The sequence below is a fragment of the Bombina bombina genome, chromosome 8 (assembly GCF_027579735.1).
Source record: "Bombina bombina isolate aBomBom1 chromosome 8, aBomBom1.pri, whole genome shotgun sequence".
Lineage (NCBI taxonomy): Eukaryota > Metazoa > Chordata > Amphibia > Anura > Bombinatoridae > Bombina > Bombina bombina.
The window spans coordinates 323,406,860-323,414,588 of NC_069506.1; positions in this window are offsets into that span (position 1 = coordinate 323,406,860).

Consider the following 7,729-nt stretch of genomic DNA (forward strand, 5'->3'; position numbering starts at 1 on the left):
CGGATCCATCCTCTTCTTCCGACGTCCTAACACAGAATGAAGGTTCCTTTAAGGGACGTCATCCAAGATGGCGTCCCTCGAATACCGATTGGCTGATAGGATTCTATCAGCCAATCGGAATTAAGGAAGGAAAATTCTGATTCAAGTTCAATCCGATTGGCTGATCCAATCAGCCAATCAGATTGAGCTTGCATTCTATTGGCTGTTATAGATAGATAATCCCTTTATTACCCATTCCCAGTTTTGCACAACCAACATAGTTATAATAATAATACACGTTTACCTCCTGTTATTAAAGGGACATGAAACCCAAATTTTTTCTTTCATGATTTAGAAAGAGCATACAATTATAAACAACTTTCTAATTTACTTCTATTATCTATGTTGCTTCATTCTCGTGATATTCTTTGCTGAAAAGCATATCTAGATATGCTTAGTAGCTGCTGATTGGTAGCTGCACATAGATGGCTCCTGTGATTGGTTCACTGTGTGCATTGCTATTTCTTCATTAAAGTATATCTAAAGAATAAATCAAATTAGGTAATAGAAGTAAATTGGAATGTTGTTTAAAATTATATTCTTTATCTGAATCATGAAAGAAAATGTTTGGGTATAGTGTCCCTTTAACTTGTATCTAAGCCTCTGCAAACTGCCCCTTATTTAAAAGGCCACTAAACCCAAAATCTTTCTTTCATGATTCAGATAGAGAATACAAATTTAAAAAACATTACAATTTACTTCTATTATTTATTTTGCTTCATTTTTTATACATCCTTAGTTGAAGAAAAAGCAATGCACATGGTGAGCCAATCACACAAGGCTTCTATGTACAGCCACCAATCAGCAGCTACTGAGCCTATCTAGATATGCTTTTCAGCAAATAATATCAAGAGAATAAAACAAATTAGATAATATAAGTAAATTAGAAAGATATTTAAAATTGCATTCTCTTTCTAAATCATGAAAGAAAAAATGTGGGTTTCATGGCCCTTTAAGTTCTTTTGACAGACTTGCATTTTAGCCAATCAGTGCTGACTCATAAATAACGCCACAGGGTGAGCAAAATGTGATTTATTTAGCACACATGAACTAGTACTGTCTAGCTGTGAAAAGCTGTCAAAATGCAATGAGATAAGAGGTGGCCTTTAAAAGCTTACAAATTAGCATATGCGCCTAACTAGGTTTAGCTTTCAACAAGAAATAAAGCAAATGTGATGATAAAAGTAAATTGGGAAATTACATGCCCTGAATCATGAAAGTTACATTTTTAATAGACTGTCCCTTTAATTCCCTTGTGTACTTCCTACTAATGTTCATTGGCTGGGAGGTACTTTTTCTGATGCTGATTGGCTGTTACATTTTTTAATAGACTGCCCCTTTAATTCACTTGTGTACTTCCTACTAATGCTCATTGGCTGGGAGGTACTTTTTCTGATGCTGATTGGCTGTTACATTTTTTAATAGACTGCCCCTTTAATTCACTTGTGTACTTCCTACTAATGCTCATTGGCTGGGAGGTACTTTTTTCTGATGCTTATTGGCTGTTACATTTTTTAATAGACTGCCCCTTTAATTCACTTGTGTACTTCCTACTAATGCTCATTGGCTGGGAGGTACTTTTTCTGATGCTGATTGGCTGTTACATTTTCCCCAACAGCTAATAAGCATTTGTAGGAACTACACAACTGATACGGCTGCATAAGTTTCATTTTACATTTCAATTATTTGTAACTCCACATTTTCAGGTAATAAACATATTTAATAAATAAATAAACATGCCAGTTATAGACAGTGTAGATAATATTTGTAGGGTGAGGGTCTCAAGAGCCAGTCTATATGTTAGCAGTGACTTCTTACTGTCCTGATCTTATATTCATTTTATTATTGTTTTATCCAAATCTATAGAAACATTTTTCCCTTTCCTTCTTTGACACCCTTATGGGTAACTACTTTTATAATTGAGAAATACTATTTACCACTTATAGCTGCATATCAATCTATCTATCTATCTATCTATCTATCTATCTATCTATCTATCTATCTATCTATCTATCTATCTATCTATCTATCTATCTATCTATATCTATCTATCATCTATCTATCTATCTATCTATCTATCTATCTATCTATCTATCTATCTATCTATCTCTATATATCTATCAATATCTATTTGTCTGCCTGCCTGTCTGTCTGTCTATCTATCTATCTATCTATCTATCTATCTATCTATCTATCTATCTATCTATCATCTATCTATCTATCTATCTCTATATATCTATCAATATCTGTCTGTCTGACTGCCTGCCTGTCTGTCTGTCTATTTATCTATAATCTATCTATATCTATCAATATCTATCTGTCTGTCTGCCTGTCTGTCTGTCTGTCTGTCTATCTATCTATCTATCTATCTATCTATCTATCATCTATCTATCTATCTATCTATCTATCTATCTATCTATCTATCTCTATATATCTATCAATATCTATCTATCTTTCTGCCTGTCTCTCTGTCTGTCTGTCTATTTATCTATCAATGTATCTCTGTCTGCCTCTGCCTGTCTATCTATCTATCTATCTATCTATCTATCTATCTATCTATCTATCTATCATCTTTTTCTCTATCTGTCTGTCTATCTATCTATCTATCTATCTATCTATCTATCTATCTATCTATCTATCTATCATCTATCTATCTATCTATCTATCAATTAATATTTATCTATCAATATCTATCTGCCTGTCTGCCTGTCTATCTATCTATCTATCTATCTATCTATCTATCTATCTATCTATCTATCTATCTATCTATCTATCATCAATCTATCTATTTGTCTATATATCTGTCTATCAATCAATCAATATCTATCTATCTATCTATCTATCTATCTATTATCTATCTATCTGTCTGTCTGCCTGCCTATCTATCTATCTATCTATCTATCTATCTATATTTATCTATCTATCTCTATATATCTATCAATATCTATCTGTCTGTCTGACTGCCTATCTGTCTGTCTGTCTGTCTGTCTGTCTGTCTATCTATCTATCTATCTATCTATCTATCTATCTATCTATCTATCTATCTATCTATCTATCTATCTATCATCTATCTATATCTATCAATATCTATCTGTATCTATCTATCTTTCTGTCTGTCTGTCTGTCTGTCTGTCTGTCTGTCTGTCTGTCTGTCTATTTATCTATCAATGTATCTCTGTCTGTCTGCCTGTCTATCTATCTATCTATCTATCTATCTATCTATCTATCTATCTATCTATCTATCATCTTTTTTCTCTATCTGTCTGTCTATCTATCTATCAATTAATATCTATCTATCTATTAATATCTATCTGCCTGTCTATCTATCTATATATCTATCAATCTATCTATTTGTCTATCTATCTGTCTATCAATCAATATCTATCTATCTATTTATCTATCTATCTATCTATCTATCTATCTATCTATCTATCTATCTATCTATCTATCTGTCTGTCTGTCTGTCTGTCTGTCTGTCTGTCTGTCTGTCTGTCTGTCTGTCTGTCTGTCTGCCTGCCTGCCTGTCTGTCTGTCTGTCTGTCTGTCTGTCTGTCTGTCTGTCTGTCTGTCTATCTATCTATCTATCTATCTATCTATCTATCTATCAATATATATCTATTTATCTATCTATTTATCTATCTATTTGTCTATCTATCTATCTATCGATCATCTGTCTATCTATCTATCTATCTATCTATCTATCTATCTATCTATCTGTCTATCTAACGATCATCTGTCTATCTCTCTATCTGTCGATCATCTATCTATCGATCATCTGTCTATTTATCTGTCGATCATCTATCTATCTATCTATATCTATCTATCTATCTATCTGTCTGTCTTCCATCTAACTATCTATCGGCTAGATTTAGAGTTCTGCGGCCAAAGGGGTGCGTTAGCTACGCGTGCTTTTTTCCCCCCGCACCTTTTAAATACCGCTGGTATTTAGAGTTCACAGAATGGCTGCGTTAGGCTCCAAAAAAGGAGCGTAGAGCATAATTTAACGCCACTGCAACTCTCGATACCAGCGGTGCTTACGGACGCGGCCAGCTTCAAAAACGTGCTTGTGCACGATTCCCCCATAGAAAACAATGGGGCTGTTTGAGCTGAAAAAAAACCTAACACCTGCAAAAAAGCAGCGTTCAGCTCCTAACGAAGCCCCATTGTTTGCTATGCGGAAACACTTCCTAAGTCTGCACCTAACACCCTAACATGAACCCCGAGTCTAAACACCCCTAACCTTACACTTATTAACCCCTAATCTGCCGCCCCCGCTATCGCTGACCCCTGCATATTATTATTAACCCCTAATCTGCCGCTCCATACAACACCGCAAGCTACATTATAGCTATGTACCCCTAATCTGCTGCCCCTAACACCGCCGACCCCTATATTATATTTATTAACCCCTAATCTGCCCCCCTCAACGTCGCCTCCACCTGCCTACACTTATTAACCCCTAATCTGCCGAGCGGACCGCACCACTACTATAATAAAGTTATTAACCCCTAATTCGCCTCACTCCTGCCTCAATAACCCTATAATAAATAGTATTAACCCCTAATCTGCCCTCCCTAACATCGCCGACACCTAACTTCAAGTATTAACCCCTAATCTGCCGATCGGAGCTCACCGCTACTCTAATAAATTTTTAAACCCCTAAAGCTAATTCTAACCCTAACCCTAACACCCCCCTAAGTTAAATATAATTTTATTCTAACGAAATAAATTAACTCTTATTAAATAAATTATTCCTATTTAAATCTAAATACTTACCTGTAAAATAAATCCTAATATAGCTACAATATAAATTATAATTATATTGTAGCTATTTTAGGATTAATATTTATTTTACAGGCAACTTTGTAATTATTTTAACCAGGTACAATAGCTATTAAATAGTTAATAACTATTTAATAGTTACCTAGTTAAAATAATTACAAAATTACCTGTAAAATAAATCCTAACCTAAGTTACAATTAAACCTAACACTACACTATCAATAAATAAATTAAATAAACTACCTACAATTATCTACAATTAAACCTAACACTACACTATCAATAAATTAATTAAATAAAATACCTACAAATAAATACAATTAAATAAACTAACTAAAGTACAAAAAATAAAAAAGAACTAAGTTACAAAAAATAAAAAAATATTTACAAACATTAGAAAAATATTACAACAATTTTAAACTAATTACACCTACTCTAAGCCCCCTAATAAAATAACAAAGCCCCCCAAAATAAAAAAATGCCCTATCCTATTCTAAAATTAAAATAGAAAAGCTCTTTTACCTTACCAGCCCTGAAAAGGGCCCTTTGTGGGGCATGCCCCAAAGAATTCAGCTCTTTTGCCTATAAAAAAAAAACATACAATACCCCCCCCCCCCAACATTACAACCCACCACCCACATACCCCTAATATAACCCAAACCCCCCTTAAATAAACCTAACACTAAGCCCCTGAAGATCTCCCTACCTTGTCTTCACCACACCGGGTCCCGATCTGTCCAGAAGAGCCTCCGATGTCTTGATCCAAGCCCAAGCGGGGGGCTGAAGAGTGACGTCCATCCTCGGGCTGAAGTCTGGATCCAAGCGGCGGCTGAAGAAATCCATCATCGGGCTGAAGTCTTGATCCAAGCGGGGCGCTGAAGAAGTCCATAATCGGGATGAAGTCTTCTGTGAAGCAGCATCTTCAATCTTCTTTCTTCCGGAGCCATCATCTTCCAGCCGACGGGGAACATCCTCTTCTACCGACGCCTACTCGCCGAATGACGGTTCCTTTAAATGACGTCATCCAAGATGGCATCCGTCGAATTCCTATTGGCTGATAGGATTCTATCAGCCAATCGGAATTAAGGTAGGAAAATTCAGCCAATCAGATTGAGCTCGCATTCTATTGGCTGATCGGAACAGCCAATAGAATGCGAGCTCAATCTGATTGGCTGATCGGATCAGCCAATCGGCTTGAACTTGAATCTGATTGGCTGATTCCATCAGCCAATCAGAATTTTCCTACCTTAATTCCAATTGGCTGATAGAATCCTATCAGCCAATCGGAATTTGACGGACGCCATCTTGGATGACGTCATTTAAAGGAACCGTCATTCGGCGAGTAGGCATTGGTAGAAGATGATGGCTCCGGAAGAAAGAAGATTGAAGATGCTGCTTTATAGAAGACTTCATCCCGATTATGGATTTCTTCAGCCGCCGCTTGGATCCAGACTTCAGCCCGAGGATGGACGTCACTCTTCAGCCCCCCGCTTGGGCTTGGATCAAGACATCGGAGGCTCTTCTGGACAGATCGGGACCCGGTGTGGTGAAGACAAGGTAGGGAGATCTTCAGGGGCTTAGTGTTAGGTTTATTTAAGGGGGGTTTGGGTTAGATTAGGGGTATGTGGGTGGTGGGTTGTAATGTTGGGGGGGTATTGTATGTTTTTTTTTACAGGCAAAAGAGCTGAATTCTTTGGGGCATGCCCCGTAAAGGGCCCTTTTCAGGGCTGGTAAGGTAAAAGAGCTTTTCTATTTTAATTTTAGAATAGGGTAGGGCATTTTTTTATTTTGGGGGGCTTTGTTATTTTATTAGGGGGCTTAGAGTAGGTGTAATTAGTTTAAAATTGTTGTAATATTTTTCTAATGTTTGTAAATATTTTTTTATTTTTTGTAACTTAGTTCTTTTTTATTTTTTGTACTTTAGTTAGTTTATTTAATTGTATTTATTTGTAGGTATTTTATTTAATTAATTTATTGATAGTGTAGTGTTAGGTTTAATTGTAGATAATTGTAGGTAGTTTATTTAATTTATTTATTGATAGTGTATTGTTAGGTTTAATTGTAACTTAGGTTAGGATTCATTTTACAGGTAATTTTGTAATTATTTTAACTAGGTAACTATTAAATAGTTATTAACTATTTAATAGCTATTGTACCTGGTTAAAATAATTACAAAGTTGCCTGTAAAATAAATAATCCTAAAATAGCTAAGATATAATTATAATTTATATTGTAGCTATATTAGGGTTTATTTTACAGGTAAGTATTTAGATTTAAATAGGAATAATTTATTTAATAAGAGTTAATTTATTTTGTTAGAATAAAATTATATTTAACTTAGGGGTGTGTTAGGGTTAGGGTTAGAATTAGCTTTAGGGGTTTAAAAATTTATTAGAGTAGCGGTGAGCTCCGATCGGCAGATTAGGGGTTAATACTTGAAGTTAGATGTCGGCGATGTTAGGGAGGGCAGATTAGGGGTTAATACTATTTATTATAGGGTTATTGAGGCGGGAGTGAGGTGGATTAGGGGTTAATAACTTTATTATAATAGCGGCGTGGTCCGGTCGGCAGATTAGGGGTTTATAAGTGTAGGTAGGTAGCGGCGACGTTGGGGGCGGCATATTAGGGGTTAATAAATATAATATAGGGGTCGGCGGTGTTAGGGGCAGCAGATTAGGGGTTCATAGGGATAACGTAGGTGGCAGCGGTGTGCGGTCGGCAGATTAGGGGTTACATTTTTTTAATAGAGTGGCGGCAATGTGGGGGGACCTCGGTTTAGGGGTACATAGGTAGTTTATGGGTGTTAGTGTACTTTAGAGCACAGTAGTTAAGAGCTTTATAAACCGGCGTTAGCCCAGAAAGCTCTTAACTACTGACTTTTTTCTGCGGCTGGAGTTTTGTCGTTAGAT